The 20029-nt window shown below is 40.4% G+C and overlaps 1 protein-coding gene across 6 annotated transcripts in view; it reads left to right on the top strand.

The window, feature by feature from the left end:
* Positions 1-8113: 8113 nt before the first annotated feature.
* The window catches only part of CALD1 (caldesmon 1), a 260493-nt gene continuing 248577 nt past the window's right edge, over positions 8114-20029 (top strand). For 2 of the 6 annotated variants that reach the window (XM_007504345.3, XM_001367358.5), the window contains exon 1: positions 8114-8271. The gene's annotated coding sequence lies outside the window, so the exon portion shown is untranslated. The remainder of the gene's footprint in view (positions 8272-20029) is intronic. The other 4 variants (XM_007504351.3, XM_016426169.2, XM_056799727.1 and 1 more) reach the window with 3 other exon arrangements.

A 20029-nucleotide genomic window follows, 5' to 3' on the forward strand; every position in this document is an offset into this window, starting at 1 on the left:
TTGCTACTGCTAGTGTTTCTAGTACAATGTTAAATAATAGAGGTGATAATGGGCATCCTTGTTTTACTCCTGATCTTATTGGAAAGGCTTCTAGTTTATCCCCATTGCAGATGATGTTTGCTGATGGTTTTAGATATATACTGTTTATTATTTTTAGGAAAGCCCCTTCTATTCCTATATTTTCTAGTGTTTTCAATAGGAATGGGTGTTGTATTTTATCAAAGGCTTTTTCTGCATCTATTGAGATAATCATGTGATTTTTGTCAGTTTGCTTGTTAATATGGTCAATTATGTGGATGCTTTTCCTAATATTGAACCATCCCTGCATTGCTGATATGAATCCTGCCTGGTCATAGTGGATGACACTTGTGATGACTCGTTGGATTCTTTTTGATAGTATCCTATTTAGGATTTTTGCATCTATATTCATTAGGGAGATTGGTCTATAGTTTTCTTTCTCTGTTTTTGACCTGCCTGGCTTTGGGATCAGTACCATGTTTGTGTCGTAAAATAAATTTGGTAGAACTCCTTCTTGGCCTATTCTGTCAAATAGTTTGTTTAATATTGGGATTAGTTGTTCTTTGAATGTTTGATAGAATTCATTTTTGAATCCATCTGGACCTGGGGATTTTTTCTTAGGGAGTTCTTTGATGGCTTGTTCAATTTCTTTTTCTGAAATGGGGTTGTTAAGGTAATTTATTTCTTCCTCTTTTAGTCTAGGCAATTTATATTTTTGTAAGTATTCATCCATATCACCTAGATTGCCATATTTGTTGCCATATAATTGGGCATAGTAGTTTTTAATGATTGCCTTAATTTCCTCTTCATTAGAGGTGAGGTCTCCTTTTTCATCTTGAATACTGTCAATTTGGTTTATTTATTTCCTTTTTTTTAATTAGACTGACTAGTGTTTTGTCTATTTTATTTGTTTTTTCAAAGTACCAGCTTCTAGTCTTATTTATTAAATCAATAGTTCTTTGACTTTCAATTTTATTAATTTCCCCTTTGAGTTTTAGGATCTCTAATTTAGTCTTCATCTGAGGATTTTTAATTTGTTCACTTTCTAATTTTTTAATTTGCATGCCCAATTCATTGACCTCTGCCCTTCTTCATTTGTTAATATATGAACTCAAGGATATAAATTTCCCCCTGAGTACTGCTTTGGCTGCATCCCATAGGTTTTGAAAGGATGTCTCATCATTGTCATTTTCTTCAATGAAGTTATTAATTGTTTCTATGATTTGTTCTTTAACTAACTGGTTTTGGAGAATTGTATTGTTTAATTTCCAATTAATTTTCAATTTACCTCTCCATGTTCCCTTACTAATTATTATTTTTATTGCATTGTGATCTGAGATATTAGCATTTATTATTTCTGCTCTTTTGCACTTGTTTGCAATGTTTTTATGCCCTAATACATGGTCAATTTTTGTAAATGTACCATGTGTTGCTGAAAAGAAGGTATATTCCTTTTTGACCCTATTTATTTTTCTCCACATGTCTACTAACTCTAATTTTTCTAAGATTTCATTCACTTCTCTTACCTCTTTCTTATTGATTTTTTTGGTTTGATTTATCTAGTTCAGATAGAGGAAGGTTCAGATCTCCCACTAGTATAGTTTTTCTATCTTTTTCGTCCTGGAGTTCCTCTAGTTTCTCCTTTAGAAATTTGTATGCTATGCCATTTGGTGCATACATGTTGAATACAGATATTTCCTCACTGTCTATACTGTCTTTTATCAGGATGTAATTACCTTCCCTATCTCTTTTAACTAGATTTATTTTTACTTTGGCTTTGTCAGATATTATGATTGCGACTCCTGCCTTCTTTTTGTCAGTTGATGCCCAATAGATTTGGCTCCACCCTCTTACTTTCACCCTATGGGTATCTATCTTTCTCATATGTGTTTCTTGTAGACAGCATATGGTAGGGTTTTGGACTCTAATCCACTCTGCTATTCACTTGCGTTTTATGGGTGAGTTCATTCCATTCACATTCAGAGTTATGATTACTAGCTGTGTATTTCCCAGCATTTTGATTTCTGTTCCTTTACCTGCCTTTTCTTCTTTCACTATTTCCTTCTACACCAATGTTTGCTTTTGAACAGTCCCTCTTGTTCCTACCCTTATTTTACTTCCCTTTCTACCCCCCTCCCTATTTATCCCCCCCTTATTTTCCCTGTAGTCTTTCTAAAATTAACCCCCTGCTCCCTCCCTCTCTTGTACTGCTTCCCTCCCCACCAGACCATTTGTTACCCTTCTACTCCCCTATAGGGTGCAAATCTATTCTCTGCCCCCAATGGATTGGATTGGTTTTCCCTCTTTGAGTCACTTTCAAAGCACGTAAAAGTTGAGTATTTCCTGTCTCTGACCTCTTTACCCTTCCAGTGTATTGATGTTCTCCCCCCTCCCACCACGAGCTTCTTTATGACATAAATTTACCCCCGTTTGTTTCTTTTCCCATTTCTTTTAATATTAACCTATTTTTAAGCTCTAGTTATATATATGCATACTCATGCGCATGTATTTTTGCATGCATATATCTATATACCTATTTATGTCTTGTCCTTTCATCTGATACAGTTTGTTGCTGTTCCCTCTAAGTATACTTCTTTTTGCTTCCCAGCTAATAACAACAGTTTTTAAGAGTTACCAATAACCTCTTTTCTTATAGGGATACATATCATTTTAACTTATTGAGTCTCTTAAAAATTTTTTTTGTTTTTCTTTTTTCCCCTCTTTTTTAATTACCTTTGGATGATTCTCTTGAGTTCTGTGCTTGGACATCAAATTTTCTGTTCAGCTCTGGTCTTTTCTTTATGAATTCTTGAAATTCTTCTATTTTGTTGAATGACCATACTTTCCCCTGTAAGAATATAGTCAGTTTTGCTGGGTAGTTGATTCTTGGTTGTAGACCTAGTTCCCTTGCTTTCCAGAATATCATATTCCATGCCTTTCTTTTTTTCAGGGTGGATGCAGCCAGATCCTGAGTTATCCTCACTGTGGTTCCTTGGTATCTGAATGACTTCTTCTTGGCAGCTTGTAATATCTTTTCTTTGGTCTGATAGTTCTTGAATTTGGCTATAACATTCCTGGGTGTTGTCAGTTGGGGATTAAGTACAGGAGGTGATCTGTGGATTCTATCAATCTCCACTTTTCCCTCTTGTTCAAGGATTTCGGGGCAGTTTTCTTTAATAATTTCTTGTAATATAATGTCCAGGCTTTTTCTTTTGTCATGGTCTTCTGGTAGGCCAATAATTCTTAAATTGTCTCTCCTTGAATGATTTTCTAAATCCTCTGTTTTGTGAATGAGATGCTTCATATTTTCCTCAATTTTTTCATTCTTTTGGTTTTGTTTTATAGTGTCTTGCTGCCTTGTGAGGTCGCTTGATTCAAGTTGTATTCTGGTTCTTAAAGACTGGATTTCATCCTTAGTTTTTTGGTCATCCTTTTCCTCTTGGTCGGATTTTCTTTAGAGGTCATCTTTCATCTTCTTCACCTCATCTTTCATCTCCTTTTTCTCATCTTTCATCTCCTTTGCCTCATTTTCCAGCTGGTTGATTTTGGCTTTCAAGACACTATTTTCTGTTTCCAGATGACTTATCTTAGTTTTTAAGTTCTTTTCCCAATTGTCTTCAGCCTCTTTTAATTGTGTTTTGAATTGCATTTTGAGTTCTTCCAAAGCCTGTATCCAATTCGCTGGGATTTCTGATTTTTCCTTTGCTGGGTCCTCCCCCTCTGTTTCATTTGCTCTTTGCTCATTACCTGTGCAGAAGCTATCTATTGTAATTTCTTTCTTCTTTTTCTGTTGTTTGCTTGAGTTTATCCCTTCTTTGCTCCCCGTAATTGGCTGTGCTCTTGCTCCTCTCATTTTGTTTTGGTTTTGGGGCTGTCAGTCTCCCCTCTTGGAGCTTTGTCAGATCTCTTGGTACAGTCTCCAGGGGAGGAATGTTAGCTTCCCTTCCCTGTCCTCTGGAGGCTTTTGATTGGATTGAGTTCAATTGGGTTGGGCTGTATGTGGTATGAAGCACTGAGGCTCTGAAGACTCCTGGAAGGCTGGGCCTCCCAGGCTCTCTCCAGTTCTCTCCAGCTGCTTCTCTGCTGTCTGCAAGTGCCTTTGCCCCTCCCTAAACTCTGAGGAGTTCTGATGGGATTAGTTCAACTGAATTGGTCTGGATGTGCCCAAGGGAAGGGTGAGACTGGAGCCCGGTAGAGGGACCCAGCCACAGCCCCGTCTCTCCCTGGCTTCCTCCCTGCTGTCCAAGATGGATGCTCCGAGCCTGGCTCCCCACTGCTCCCAAGGTAGACCCTCTAAACCAGCACCTTTGCCTGCTCAGAGGTTCCCACTGCTGCTGGGGGCTCAGCCCTCTGGGTTGTGGGGGAGGGGTCCTGGGACCTTCCTTCTGCCTTCCCCTTAGCCCTGAGTACTCTCGGATTCCGGCTTTTGGGGGACCTACCTTTTGATTTGAGTCCAGAAGGAGGGTTCCCCGCTTCTGTCCTGTTGTTCAGATTGAATTTCGGTGCTCTAGGAGCATTCAGTCTGTATCCGTAAGGAAGGGTCTTCCGCGAGGTCTGAACTTTTGCTGCTTGCTAAGCCGCCATCTTGACTCCACCCCTCAGGATCAATTCTAAGACCGAACATAAGTGGTTTTTTGTTTTTGTTTTTTTTGCTATCATTGTTTTTTTTAACATTTTCTCCCTCACTTTTGAAAATCTAGAGTTCTTATCTAACAAGGGGAATTATTTTAACGTGGTTTGGATCATTAAATAGTGTTCTACCCATTGTCTTTTTAATTCTTAAGTTAGCACAAGTTTCAGAGAGCACAGTAACTAATCTTCATAAGATCTAAGATTTAAAGCAGGAAGAGAATTTAGAAGTTATCTAATCCAATCATCTTGGTTTCCTAATGTGTAAAATGCAAATCTAGAAAATCAACATTACAATAAATCTGAGCCATGATTTAGATTTTTGAGGTGAAAATGTGAACTGAAAATTTAACAACTGGCTCTGGCAAGTCTGGAGAGAGCTCCAGCACACTAGATAAGCAGGGCCCTTCTCAAATTTTCACTCTCCCATCCTTTCTGCTAACATTTGCAGAGTGGGGGGAAAAAGTTCTACTACAAGCAGGGCAAGGGTTATCAGTAGGCAGCAGAGACTTCTTCATGGTCTTTAACATCAAGATGACTAATTATAGACAGAAGAATGTTCTGAAAGAATCAGAATTTCTCTAAATAGAATTCAGATGTATAATTTACAGGTTTTAAAGTCAATTTACAGCACTTAAATTCTTGTTGACTAACTTATCAACTCATCAACTCTCATGATATTTCATCTTTTTCTTATATTGATGACAAAAATATTTCTTTCTCCAATGATATAACCTATGCCATGATTCATTTACCTAAAATGAAAACTTTATTAGAAACCTAACATGTACGGGGCCCATTTCAATTCCATTTAGCACTTTTTAGTGATTTTGTTCTGTGGTTCATGGCTTCTAGATCCATTTTCTCAGCTCAAAAATTCTATAAGAGAATCTTGACTAGGTGGGAGCTTGAGATCTACCTTGTATGTATGTGGTGGTTTGCAGGTTAGCTTCTCCATTTGGATGTGATCTCTCTGAGAGTAGAGTCTTTTTTTGCTTCTCTTTGTATCACTGGCACTCAGTATGGTGCCTGCATACACTAGCACTTCAATACTTGTTGACTAACTCATCAGTGTGGGTTTTCTTTCCAGCAATGCAAATGATGACCCATCAGTGCTTGCCTCACCTGTACAGTTCTTATCCATGACCCTCAATAAATCTACCACTTGGAGGAGAAGTTCTCTCCAATGTGCAAACCTTCCTCATTGTCTCTTGGTATTGCAACTCTAGCAACAGAGCATATAGGTTGGCTGCTGGTTATCCCTCTCTTTCATAAATTTTTGTAATGATATCCTTTAGACCTCTTTGCTTTTATAATAACTTGTCTTTGATGTGTAAGGGGTAGCCCAAAGACCATTTGCATAATACTCTCCTCCTTGGTGGAAATTACTGATTCAATCCTCCATCTTTCATGCAAACATGAAGCAGAGAATAATCCATCTCCATCAAATAGACTCCAAGCCACGAAATACAGATGGATGTGATCTGTTCTCATCCACCATTAATTGCTCCACTGTGTTTTGGGTGATTGACATTTTCAGTTTTCAGAGACTGCAGTGCTTTATGACTCACAACTATGTAACAATATTGGGGAAATGTTGGCATAAAAGAGATGGGCTTTTGTTTCAGGAAGAAGTTTGGGTCATTAAAATAATGGGAGATACCCCAAAGCAATCCAGCTTGACCTTCTCTTACAAACTACAATCCTTGCCTTCAAGGAGCTTACAGTCTAATGAGGGAAGAGAATACATTGAAAAAAAAAAAAGCTGAAATAGGGGAGGAGAGAATGTAGGGGGAACAAAGATACCAAACATGGCATACTGGAGGAGAATGAGACATGACCAGCCTATGGGCCCTCCTTAAATAGAGGTTCTGGAAGGAGTGATCCAATCTGAAGAAGACACAAAGGTGGAAATTACTTCCAAAGTGTGAATTCCAGGACTGGAGTGAGACTTTAGAATGTAGAGCTGAGGCATGGTAGAGGAAGTGCAGAGGGAAGCCTGGAGAGGAGTGAAAGGCATTATTATCAGGCAGTCAGGATGACTATTTCTGGGGTCCCTTCCAACAACTCCCAAAAAAGAAGTTGCCCTTTGTGCCCTAAGCAAGAGTCATAGGGAAGTGATCAGCTTAGACATTTATCTTCTCTCAGGTAAAATTAGAAAATTATACAGTTACTAGTACTCAGAAATATCTACCAAAGTGGAATTTTTGAAAAGAGAGAGAAAAAAAAGTAACAGCCAATGTTTGTATTTTACAAGATCACACAGTTCGTAAATGGCAGAGCTTCGATTCTGAACCCAGGTCAGGTTCTTCGACTCCAAATTCAGCATACTTTCCACTGTATTACACTTGGAATCAGGCTCTGTTGAGTCTCATATCTGTCAAGTGGGGCAGCAATGGATATGTCATTTAATTCCTCTGAGACTCAGTTTCTTTAATATGCACAGCCTTCCTCACAAGGTTGTTCTGAGGTGGTATGTGCATGTGTGTTAACTCTAAAGTCTTAACTCTGTGTGGGTGCCACATCTCTCCCCAGCCCCTCCCTATTGAGGATCTTCTAGATTCTTCTTCGTAGACCCACCCAAAAAAAGAACCGACTCAGGGAATAAAGAGGTGAGGAAGGGGGAATGAAAGACAGGCAGAGAGAAATCCAGCTAGATTCTGGAAGACAATATTTAGTTCTCATTTTTCTCTGGCCAACTCTTTCTTTGCCTATTAAATTTCAAAGTTCAAAAAGTTCAGTTTTCTGAACACATTTCAGCACATTTAAGACATGATTCCTCTTCCAAGCTCTGAACTATTATTTCACATATTCACCAGACATGGAGCCCATCAAATTGATTTTTGAGCTGTTCTCTTGCTTAGTCCAGCAGCAAATAGCATGGCAAGCCAGTCAAATTCATTTCATGCATTTGATTCCTTTCTTAAGAAATACAATATTAAAGGGTCCCTCCTGGGCGATGCCTGAAACTCCCTCATGAAAATAAACTCCATAGACTGTTTCCTTTTTCTTTCATTGACTATGTTCCCCCTTAAAAAAAAAAAAAAGAATTCATTTGTGTTCTACAAGACAGACTCTCTCTCCAAGATTAACATTTCTTATGATCGTTCCTGACAGTGGATCTACTTCCAGAGGCCCTGCTAAGGATAACCAAAAAAGGGCATGGAGCGAGATGGTTTTGGCAGCCTGAGCTCAGTTTCAGAGCTTTTTAGGTCTAGGGAGTTTTTTTTCCCTTTCTTTCTTTTTCCTTCTCTCCCTCACCCCCCCCCCCCCCCCCACTTTCTGATGAGTGATTTCCTGAGCATGCCTACGGAATGACAGGCATCTCCACAGAGAGGTTGAATCCACCTTGGCTTTAGTGTCGTCACTGGCTGCTCATTAGAAAATCGACAGGACAATGCATACCACCAACTGCAGCCTGTAAACATAAGGGATATGTATTCACTTAGCATTGACTTCTGGGAGGGGCTAGGGAAGGGCGGTCTGAAGTTTTATTGAATAGAGCTGTGTGCGTTATTAGCCCGCCTGCAGTTTCTAGAGCTCTGGCTGTGTGTGCTCCTGCCTAAAGAAATCAGGGTGTTCATTTCCTTGCTAGTCCTTTAGAAGACTTTGTCAGCTACCGAGGTAAGGGACAGGGGTACTTCTTTTCTCCTCCCCCCTCCCCTAAGGAATTGGGCGACCTCTTTAACCAGCCTCCCGGGAGACACTGCCCTGGCCGCTAAGTCCGACAAGTCCCGGAGACTGTCGGGACTTGGGGCTTTTGCAGATAGATGGGCAGGGAGCAAGGGCAGCTCAAGGGAGGAGATTGCGAATTTTGCCCGGTGGTATGAGAAGCATCCAGACTGTAACTTGCAGTCGAGTGCTACTAGGTACTTAGTTCCAATCTATTGTTGCAGAGTAGCGGATGGATTAGAATTTATGGGAAATCAGTGATTCAACACTTAGCTGGTGCCCCTTTGCCGGCCTTAATTGCCTTCAAGCGGTTGCCTTAAAACAATGGTTCTGCTCCGGGAGTCTTCAGAGTTCTGAGGAATGCTTGCAGAGTTTGAAAAGTTTGAAGGTGTCAGGGGGGAGACAAAGCCTTTGTGGCTTTGTATTTTATTCTGTTAATTAAGGCACGAGAACCCAAAGGAGGGAATTGTAACTGATGGGGCACCAGTGCTGTTTTGGTGAATGTAAGCGACCTGATGTTTTCTAGACAAATGTCTGTGAGAATTTATTTCCCAGAGAATCTTCTTATTGATAGGAGATTGTTCAGGTTGATGCGTGTGTATGTATGAAGATGTGTGCATGTATATATTTCTAGAAGCCATGTATAACATACTGCTTGGGCAAAATATTCTTTAAAGAAAACTTATTTCCTGTTAAAGTGGTTGATGTGAGTATTGCAGGAGCTGGAGGTTGGAAAGATACTCCAGAAAGGAAGGAAACTGACTTTCAAGATATTCTGACATGTTTGGTCATCTTAAAAGGCTGTGCATGGCTGTTAGCCGATAGTGGTATGTCAGAGAAATTCCTCCCACTAAGGACTGATTACAATGTTAAGAGAGCAAGGAGGATTTTATAGGGCTGTGGCAGTCTATGGGCAAAACTTGGACGTGTTTCAACTCCTTGGTATTCCCTCGACTGCCTGGATAATGGGGTTGTGTTGTTGGGGCTAAAGCAATTAAATCTTCAGGCTTTATTTGATGAACATGATAAGTAAATGATGAACAAATGCAGATTGGCTGTTGGGTGGAATGAATGTCAAGGCTGATGCCCTCTGAAAAATAGGACTTAAAGGAGTAAACTTCATTTTATTCCTTGGATGCAATGGTAAGGAAGTTCAATGGCTTGAAGTTATTGTTATATAACATTTTTTTCTATATCATCTTCAGTTTAGCATATTTTTTTCCATAATGTTTTCTCTCTCCCCTTCTCCTTCCCCTCTTCTGGAGTTGACAAGCAAGTCCACTGGGTCACACACACTCATATTATCACTCAACTCATTTCCATATTATTAATTTTTGTAAAAAAGTAATCCCTTAAAACCAAAACCCCAAATCACTTACCCATATAAACTAGCATAAGTTTTTGAGCAGCGTCCCTCTCTCCTAAAAGGGCTATATAAGAATGGAATTCTTGGCAATTGTTTTTCCTTGGCCCTAGCTCTGAGAGAAAAGTAGATGCAAGTAGCAGCCATAGTGTGATTATTTCCTTCATCTTGAGGAGAACAGGGTCAAAACTATTTTCACAGTGTCTTCATGTCAGTCAAAATATTAAGACCAGTTGCATTTTCAACTGTTCTTTAAAGGGAGCAGTTTGGAAGAAATTCTAGAATCTCAGAATTAGGTGAGAAATTTCATTTTGAGACCAAGATTGCCAAAATTCGTGATACCCAACCTCTGCTGCCCAACCCTTCCCCTTATTCCACAAAATCAAAAATGAAACACATGCAACTCCTTTAAATGGGGATTTAAAATTTCTACCATATGTAGTGGTACATGGAATGTGAAAGTCAGCAATGGGATAGAAACAGCATATTATAAATTAAGGGATTGATTACCTTCCATATATATATTGATTACAACTAATAAATGGCAAATCCAGGGGGAAATCTGTGTGAATATACTTTTAAACTTAATGGCCCTGTTCTCCTTGGCTGACCTTGTAAATGGAAACATTTATAACCTGGGGAGTGGGAGAATCGGTGCTTTGATCTAGGTGACCATAGCCACTGTTACATATTATCCTATTTAAGGACAATGACTATGATGTACTCTTCTGGATAAACATCAAGTTCTGTCCTTTGAAATACCCTGGTACTTTCAGAGGTCTCTGGCAAATAGTCCACTTCCAAAAGCAGAGAGTTAAGAGGGGGAAGGGGGTGATGCAATAGAACTATAGATTTAGCATTTTGTCAAATTTATTTCAGTGAAGAATGCAGTGCAAAATGTTTGGGAAAGTCTTTTTAACTTGTATGACTAGACTAGAAATGGGGTATATATGGCAGATAAATCTAGGGTTGGTTTTTCAAGTTCAGGTTCTAAAGCCAATAGAAGATGTATTGCATCCAATGAGTTCCTTGGATAAATGTACACATCTCACATAAATATCAAAGCAAAGGAAACTGGTTTAAACTGAAGCATGAGGGATTTAAATTAGATACAAGAAAGCATTTCCTGATGGTAAGGTCTATAAACCATTCCTGCAAATGCCAAAATGGATCATGGGAGCCCCTTCTCTGGAGGTCTTTAAAGATAGGTTCAACTTGCATCAGTTGCAGATGTTTGGATAGAGGGAGGAGGAGGAGGAGGAGGAGTTGGTCCAGACCCAAAGGCAGGAGGATGGATTCAGTGACTTTCAAATTCACTTCAAGTTCCAAAACTCTTATATCCAAGAGTGCCTCCAAAAATGTGCTTCCATGGTGTTTTTTTCTTTCTTTTTTAAAAAAGTGTAATTGTCTCCATTTGACATTTTCGTGGTCGCATGGTTTATGGCTATAGTCATTCCTGTAGCAAAACAAAAAGGTAAGTGAACAGTACCATATGATATGAGAGATGGGCATGAAAAGGGATTAACTAGGTCTCCATCTACCCAGAATACATCACATGCCTCAGAAATGTGGTGGGGTGAGGGTGGGGCAAGGCAAAGTGGAGGGGGGTGGGTTGGGGAGAATGCTGACAAAGTGGATCCCGGCATGCAAATGGTATGGTAGTACTAAAGAGGAGGTTAAAAGGATGCTGCCAAAGAATTTTCATCATTTGGAAAGAGGGTTGGTTTTTTTTTTCTGGATAAAATCCCTCCAAAATGCAAAACAGAACCATTATTTCCTTACTGAAATTCCTTCCCCTGTTCATATGAACCCGTTTGTTTTTGGAGAACTGCCCATAGGTTCTGAACAGCTGGTTAATTTATAGAAAAGTGTTTAGCTCAGAGTTAATTTATGAGCAGTGGGTCCTAAATGTAGCTGGAAAGAACTTAACTACAGAGTACAGTGTGTCTCCCCGCCTGACATCATTGAGTGGACACTAAAATTAAATACTCTTATACAAATCTGCCCATTATATAGCTCAACGAAATAGCTACTAGGCAAGTAGAATTTGACTGGGAGCCATGTGCAAACCCAAATTAGGGAACAAATCTGAATGGAACACAGAAATTGCTAAAATCCCCAAATGATAGAAGTTTCCATGATGGTTTTTATTGGATTTAATCCTACCAGATGAGGAACTCTGTGGGTATATGTGAAATTATCCTAGGAAGAGTGGTCATTTTTCTCACCCCTCCATTGCCAATTAATGTAAGAGAGAATCTTGAAATAAGTACCACCCCTTGCAAAGTGTCAAGAAAAAGCCCAATAGAGAGCTTCATATACTTTTTGTTTCCTTCTAAATTAGTCAATAAATATTTATTAAGCACCTACTATAGGCAAGGGATCTTGCTATATGGTTTAGACATATATAGACAGGTAAGATCACACCCTCAAGGAGTTTGAAATCTAGTTTGGGAAAATAGGAACATGCACATCTTTGCCAAGAAAACCCCAAATGGGGTCATGATGACTCTGACATGACTGCAAAACAACTGAACAAACACAACAAGATAAAAAGATAAGTTACAAATTGAGATTTTATAGGGGTGGTTCAGGTATGTCCTATAGGAGCTCAGAGAGAGAGTTCATTATAGGTCAGAAGGTCAGAGTGGGCTTCTTGGAGAAAGTGGGGCAAGAAGAAAGTGTAAATTAGATATACAGGAACATGGGGTTGAAGAGTGTCCCAGGAAGATGGAGGATGGAGAGAGTAGGAATAAAGTAAAGGAGCCAGGAATGGATGAAGGCAGTCCAATGGACAAGCCTGGCACAAATAGAAAGTTTGTGTAGGGGGGAAAGTGATCATTAAGGTTCGAGAACCTGACCCAGGTATGGGCCACATTGGAGAGGGCAATGTTAAGGAGTTAGGACTTATCCCAAAGGCAAGAGGAAACCCACGAAAGGTCTTTTTGAGGAGGGAAATCTCATGATGAAAGCTGTATTTTGGAACCATTACTCTCATGGTAGAATGCAAGAGAGGAGCGGGAGATAGTAGAGACAGGAAGATGAGTTTGTGGAATTGAATTATTGACTTGAAGTGATACATACTTGAACTGGGATGGTAACAGAAAAGATGGAGAGAGAGACAGAGATCAAGAGACAGGTCCAGACAGAGCCAAAGAAAGCCCAGCTACATCATTGACAATGCTTCATTATAAGAGAGGATGATGCTTCCTATGTAAAGCTAGAAATAGGATTACTGTGTACATAGGGAAGAAATCACAAATGGGAACAAGGAGGCACACGGAGCTAGATCAGAGGGTTGTAGCATGATAGGTAGGTAGGTAGATGGATAGATAGTGGATAGATAGATAGGTAGGTAGTAGAGGTCTAGATCTATTATTTCATTGGGGTAGGGAACTTCAAGTGTACGTTTCCAGTCAATTCTCTGCCAATACAGATATGTAACTGATCTGTAACTTGCAGTAACCCAGGACAGTAAGAGGTTAAATGACTTAGCCATGGTCACCCAGCTAGGGTTGTGAGAGGAAACACATGGTCCAGCCCTTCCTGATTCCAAGGTCTGCCCTAGCCACTATACCAAGCTGCTTTTGAGAGACAAAGCCCCAGGCATCAACTAACTAGCATGAGGGAAAGGAAGGAATCAAAGCTGACTCTAAATGTCAGTATCAGAAATACAGATGGCCGTGGGTTGTGACCCACATGTGATGGAGGGCCAGGAACTGGAACAGAGAGAGTTGGACTAAGAATGTGAACTCAGGTGAGAGCCAGACCTGGGATGATCCCCTTTGACCAGGGGGCAGAGAAGTCTAAAACTTGGAGTCAGAATGTTTCTAAGTCTAAAAGTCAGAAGAAAGCCGTCAAGCTGGAGATAGGGGCATCATGAATAGAGAAGGTTGAGGCGAGTAGTGAGGCAAAGACTGGGCAAAGGGAGCCAGCCCCTGCCCTACAACCCTTTGATCTGGTGAAGTACTCCTTCTTGATGCCACCTGTGATTTATTCCCTTTTTCTAGCTTTGAGCAGGAAGTTCCTTCTCTTCTAATGAGGCATCATCAGTAATGTAGTCACTCTTATTCTATACCCAGATTTCCCCAGTATTAGGCACCCAGGTAGTACAAAAGACAGACCACCAGGTCTGGAATCAGACTTGAGTTAAAATAGAGTTTCAGACACTTTCTAGCTGTGCCACTGGGCAAGTCTCCTTATCTGGAAAAGGAGATAATAATAGCGCCTCCCTCCCAGGATTTCATGAGGATCAAGTAAAGTTGTAATTATAAAATGCATAACACAGTGCCTGGCATATTGTAAGCACTATAAAAATATTAATATTATTATTTTTGTCTGCCTGAGCTCTGATCCCTGCTGGCTAATCCCTGGATGCCTGGGTTCTAATCATCTTCTGCCTAATCTATCAGTACCTCATGGGTCCTTCCCTTCATGCCCCACAATTCAGTGCATAGGTCACTGATCCCTGCTGCCAAGTCTTGTATTGAATTCTGCCTTCCTGCCTATATTGGCCCACTCATTCCCCTCTGTCAGTGCCAATTCCCCCTGTACTGGGGGACTCAACTTGTTTAGTCCTATCTTCATCATTTGCTCAAGCCTCTCCATCTGCTCTGAATTACTGATTCCAAAAAGAGCTTTTATAGTCAGAACCTGCTTCCTGCCTCTGCCTTTCTGGCAGGTATCAGCTTTTGACATTTAATTTAATGTAGGGGTCCAGTGACCTGTCTGCTGGTCTTGCAATATTGCCTCCAAACATTGAACTTGGTCTCCTTGAAATATTACCAGTCTAGACTCTCCCTGATACTTGTAGACTCACCGTCCATGTCTCTTACCTGTCTAAAAATGCCGCACTCTACCAAACCCATCACCTTCCCACTCCCATCTAATGGCTGTCTGAGTCACAGCAATCAGCAGAACAGAAATTATAGAGGATGTAGTGGAACCTCCACTGGGTGTAGAGTCCAAGGACCTGGATTCAAATTCCTCCTCGGACACTATCTAGCAGTAGGTGGCCATGGGATCTTATCACTGTTAGGTCATCAGAAGTCTGTTTCTGGGAGACTTAGATCTCATAATCTATAATCCATAGGACCATAGGGCAGAGCACAGTAGATGGTCCAATGTCTAAGGCAACGCCAAGGAATAAGATCTGTGGGAGCCAAAGGAGCAAATGTAGAACAGCTTCAGTTTCCAGTCCAGTAAAGGATCTTCATGATGGAGGAGCAGAGAGTACTTTCACAAGTCACAGATTTTACTGGGTCTTGTTGAACTGCATATCAAGTCTAAGCCTTTCAAGGGGGTTCAGGGTACTGGGGCTATTTGAAGGGTCTATGAGTTGGGGCAGCTAGGTGACTCAGTGGATAGAGTGCCAGGGCAGGAGTCAGGAGGACCTGGGTTCAAATCTAAGCTCAGACATTGCCTAGCTTAGTCACTTGACACTAATATCCTAACCCTTACTGCTCCTCTGTCTTCTATCAGTTCTATCAAGTATCAGTGGTATCAATCCTAAGACAAAAGGTAAGGATTTAACAATTTATTTTATGGAGTATATATGAGTAGGGGAAAGTGACCACTTCTCACAAGGACACTGAGGTTTCTGAGACTTAAAAATAATAGTACCATTGGCAGAAATCAGATCATAGGATTTAAAGCTCAGAAAGGACTTTTGGGGTCGTCTAGTCCCATTCCCTCCTTTTGCAGATAAACAAAATGAAGCCCAGCCTGGGAGATTGACTTTGAAGACTACGTCACCTAGCTAGAAATCCAATGATTTGGGATCCAAACTTAGTTTTAGGTTCCTAATTTTGACTTCAAACCAACATTCTAACTACTCGAGATCTCATTTGGGGTGGTTGGAGGTCAAAGTAATCTGTGTGTTTTGGTTCTAGTTTGAGGTGCCAATAAATTCTACAAATAGTGACATCCTGGAGGCAATTGGAAATGTATGTCTAGAGTCTCAGAGGGTAGTAAGATGATTAAGGTAGATTTTGGACTCATGTCCTTAGAAGGGGTAGTTGAAAGCACGGAAAAGGGTAGAAGGCTGAGGAGCCCTGACTGGGTGCCACCGATATTTCTGTTGTTACCTAGGAGGAGGATTTGAAGCTGGAAAGGGGGAAACAGATGGAGAGACCGATAGGAGAATCAGGATTCAGACAGTAAGGCTAGAAAGTGCACAGAGGTCCTAGAGAGGAAGGATTGGCTTTTTAGGAGCTCACTGGTCATCTCTGAGAGAACAGTTTTGTAGAGTGGAGGCTACAGTAGGAGCCAGACGGTAAGAACGAATAGAGGGAATGGGTGGGGAGGAAATTGAGGAAGTGGGTGTCAACCACTTTTTATAGAAGCTCAGAAAGCAAAGAAAAGAGAGAAATACCTGGACTCAAGCAACTTTGTTTTTTTAAGATCATAGAGACAAAGGAAAATTTTTAGAGAGAATAGTAGAAAGTGAAGAACCATGGGAAAATATTCTAAATACATTTTTTAAATGTTAAAAAAAAATAAAGTGAGGGAGAGGGACAGCTAGGTGGCTCAGTGGACTGAAAGCCAAGACTAGAGATGGGAGGTCCTGGGTTCAAATTTGACCACAGATACTTCCCAGCTATGTGACTGAGCAAATGACTTAATGTCTGTTGCCTAGCCTTTACCACTCTTCTGCTTTGGAACCAATACATAGTACTGACTCTAGGATGGAAGGTAAAAGTTTTTTTTTTTTTTTGTTAAAGAAAAAGTGAAGGAGAGAGTAGTATTGTGAAGTAGAGCAAGGGTCTTCAATCTTTGTGGAAAAGACCCCTATGAATCTGACACATGAAGGGTAATATGACCAGAGGCTACTATAGCCCCATTATTTTTAAATTTTAATTCAAAATATTTTCCCATGGTTACATGATTCATGTTCTTTCACTCCCCTCCTCCCAACCCCCTCCCATAGCCCATGTGCAATTCCATTGGGTTTTACATGTGTCATTGATCAAGACCCTATTTTTAGCCCCATTATTGACCAATCCAGGACCTTGAGCAACCAAATTGGTCATAAATTGACCTTGTGAGAGGATAAGAACCAGAACAAAAGTGGAGGCCTGTGTCTTAGAGGACTAGGAAGTCTTTCTTCCTTCCATGAATGGCATAAAGGAAAATGGAAAGAATGCCAAATTTGGGAACAGAAAAGCTGTGCTTGAATTCTGGCTTTTCTACATTCCAGTTGAGTTATCTTGGACAAGTGTTTTTACCTTTATGAACCTCAGTTTCCTCGTCTGAAAAAGGGAGTTGGATTAGATTATTTCTACAGTCTTTTCTAGCTCTAAGCCTTGATTCTAAGAATAGAATAATTAGCATTGATATAGGCTTTAAAGTTTGTAAGGCACTTTGTATCTTAATTCATTTAATGATCAGGAAAACCCTGCAAGGTAGGTGCTGTTATCTCAAATTTAACAGATGAGGCAACTGAGGGCTGAGAAAGGGGAAGTGACTTGCCCAGGGTCTTAGAGCTAAGTGTCTGAAGCAAGATTCAAATTCAGATCTTCTTGACTCTAAGACCAGACAGCTATCCACTTTACATTGCCCAGACAGAGAGAATAGCTGTAAATTCAGAGAGATTTTTGTGGTGGAAAGGAGGCTAGATGAAGGAATTGTCACACCTGTCAGGTTGTCACATCAGACACGCTCTACCATTCCAGTAAAGTAGAAGAAGGAATTGTGTACCATGTGCAATGGTGATGTAGAGGGAGGAGGGTGTCAAAGACTGGGCTTTGAGGTGAGTAGTGACATTTTGGAATAAACAATGTAAAGCATGCAAAGGAATCATCAATTAATTAATCAATCAAAGGATCGTCTGCAGAAGGCATGGCCCGATTAAAGTAAAATCCAAAGAATCAAAAAATGAAATATGTTCAAGGGATCCTATAGTCTTGAACAAATTTGTTGCTTCTCATGGGTATTTGAGGAAGTGTGTGTGTGGTTCCATCACATTAATGATGGCCCTGGCTAATTTGAAGATTAATCGCTCCTTAATAGTTTCCTGAGCTTTCTGCTATTGTTCTGTGAGCATGAGGATGAAAGCATGTGGCTACCAGGAAGCCATCTCACCCAGAAAGTAGCTTATTAAGTAGATGATTTTAATTACCTTCTTCCACACCTGACAAGTAACATTCAGTGTAAAAATAGCCTCCTTTCCCTTCAGGCACATCGTGGAAGCAGAGGGGGGATCGCTCTGATTGCACATTGAAAATGAATGATGTAGGACCTCGTCTTTAGTAAGCCAGGGCATAGCTGCTGTCTGATGGAAGTGCCAGACAGACCCTGACACTGAGCTTTCAAGTCTGATTTTTAGGATGATGCTACTATTTAGGATGGAGATTGGATTCAGTTCAATTCAACAAACCTTTAATTGGTTCAATTCAATTAAGCAAGCCTACTGTAATCAAGGCATTCTGCTGGCCACTGGGACTAGACAGATTAAAAATGGTAGCCTCTGCCATCAAGAAGCTTACAGTCTACTCTTCTGATGACCCTTCACACAGATGCCAAAATTATTTTTCTAAAGCACAGATCTGACCAAGTCAGTTTCCCATTTTCAAAAATGTCTGTGGGCTTCCATAGAAGCCTCTAGAATAAAATACAAACCTTACCTACTATGGCTCCACTCATCCTTTCCAGATCCATTTTTTTTAAACTCTTACCTTCTAATTTAGAATGAATACAAGTATTGGTTCCAAGGCAGAAGATTAGTCAGCTGAGGTTAGGTGACTTGCCCAAGGTCACATAACAGCTAGGAAGTATCTGAGGCTATATTTGAACCCAGGTCCTCTCAATTTCAGGCTTGGCTCTATCCACTGAACCACTAGTTGTTCCTCCAGATTCATTTCCCATCGTTCCCTTTCTTGTATTCTATATTTCAGCAAGACTACCATGCTTGCAATTTCCTGAATTTGACATTCCATCCCCCATCTCTATCACCTTGAAAAGGCTGTCCCCATTTTTGGAATGCATTAGTTTTTCATAGATTCCTCGAAGGAATCTTTACTGCCAGGTATGCCATTAATGAGCATGATAAATGGAGGGGCTTGAAAAATATATACGTTAAACAGTGAATCAGAACCCAGGAGTAATGTTAGTAGGCTGCCAGAGGCAGGGCATTAATGACTGGACAAGTTAATAAGTAAAGCAATTACATCTCTACTACTGAGTGACTTTATTCTCTCTTTGCCTCCTATGAAATGGACATGTCGAGCAATTTATCTGATGGCTTACAGGTGATGATAACTGAAAACTTGAGTCTTTTGTTCCATTCATGTAAAAAAGAACGGTAAGGGCTAGGCAATGGGGGTTAAGTGACTTGCCCAGGGTCACACAGCTGGGAAGTGTATGAGGCCGGATTTGAACCTAAGACCTCCCATCTCTAGACCTGGCTCTCAATCCACTGAGCTACTCTGCTCCAGAGGGTAAAACTAGGGCCAAAGGCTGAAGTCAAATTCTATTGAGAAAAGGTACTAAAGCTAGGTAACACAGTGCATAGAGTGCCAGATACTGCTTGCCTTTGTGACCCTGGCCCTTGCCATTCTGCCTTAAACTTGTTACTAAGACAGAAAGTAAGGATTTAAAAAACTGAAAAAAAAAAAAACCCATACTAAAAGAAAAAAATGAAAATGGCACAATTCCAGTGTTTCAGTGGCCAAAGGAATATTAAACTGGCTAGGAGGAAGGGGTCAGGGATAGAGACCTGGGCAAGAATCAAGGACATAAAGCCTAATGACATACCTGGGAGCTGAATGGAAGCCATGAAGGCTGGTCTTCCACTCATCCCCCAATCCTTGTTTATTAAGAAAATGCAGGTGATCATTACTGGTTGTCTGGTAAGAGGAGACTAGTCTGGTGAGGGAAGGTTGCAATGGAAACCTTCAGAAAAGTCTTAGAAAAGAATGATGAGGAGGAATTATAGCTACATATAAAAGGGAAAGAGAAGATGTCCTTCAAAGAAAGAGGAGCTGAAATTTATCTCCTCTCTATATCCTATCTACATGCACATGGCTCATAAAGGGTATCTGTTAGTCAATAAGCATAGTTTAAGTACTTCCTAGGTACTATGCTAAACTTTGGGAATACAAAGAAAGACAACAAAAATTACTGTCTCTCCCCTCAGAGAACTAATATTCTAACAGCAAAGACAACATGAAAGTAGGTATGGACAGATGGCAGGTCCTGGGTTCAAATCTAGTCTTAGATACTTTCTGGCTATGTGACCTTGGGCAAGTCACTTAACTTCCCTTGCATAGTTCTTATCAGTCTTCAGCCTTGATACAAATACATAATATTGATTTGAAGATGGAAAGTAAGGGTTTAAAAATAATAATG

The sequence above is a fragment of the Monodelphis domestica genome, chromosome 5, assembly GCF_027887165.1.
Source record: "Monodelphis domestica isolate mMonDom1 chromosome 5, mMonDom1.pri, whole genome shotgun sequence".
Taxonomy (NCBI): Eukaryota; Metazoa; Chordata; class Mammalia; order Didelphimorphia; family Didelphidae; genus Monodelphis; species Monodelphis domestica.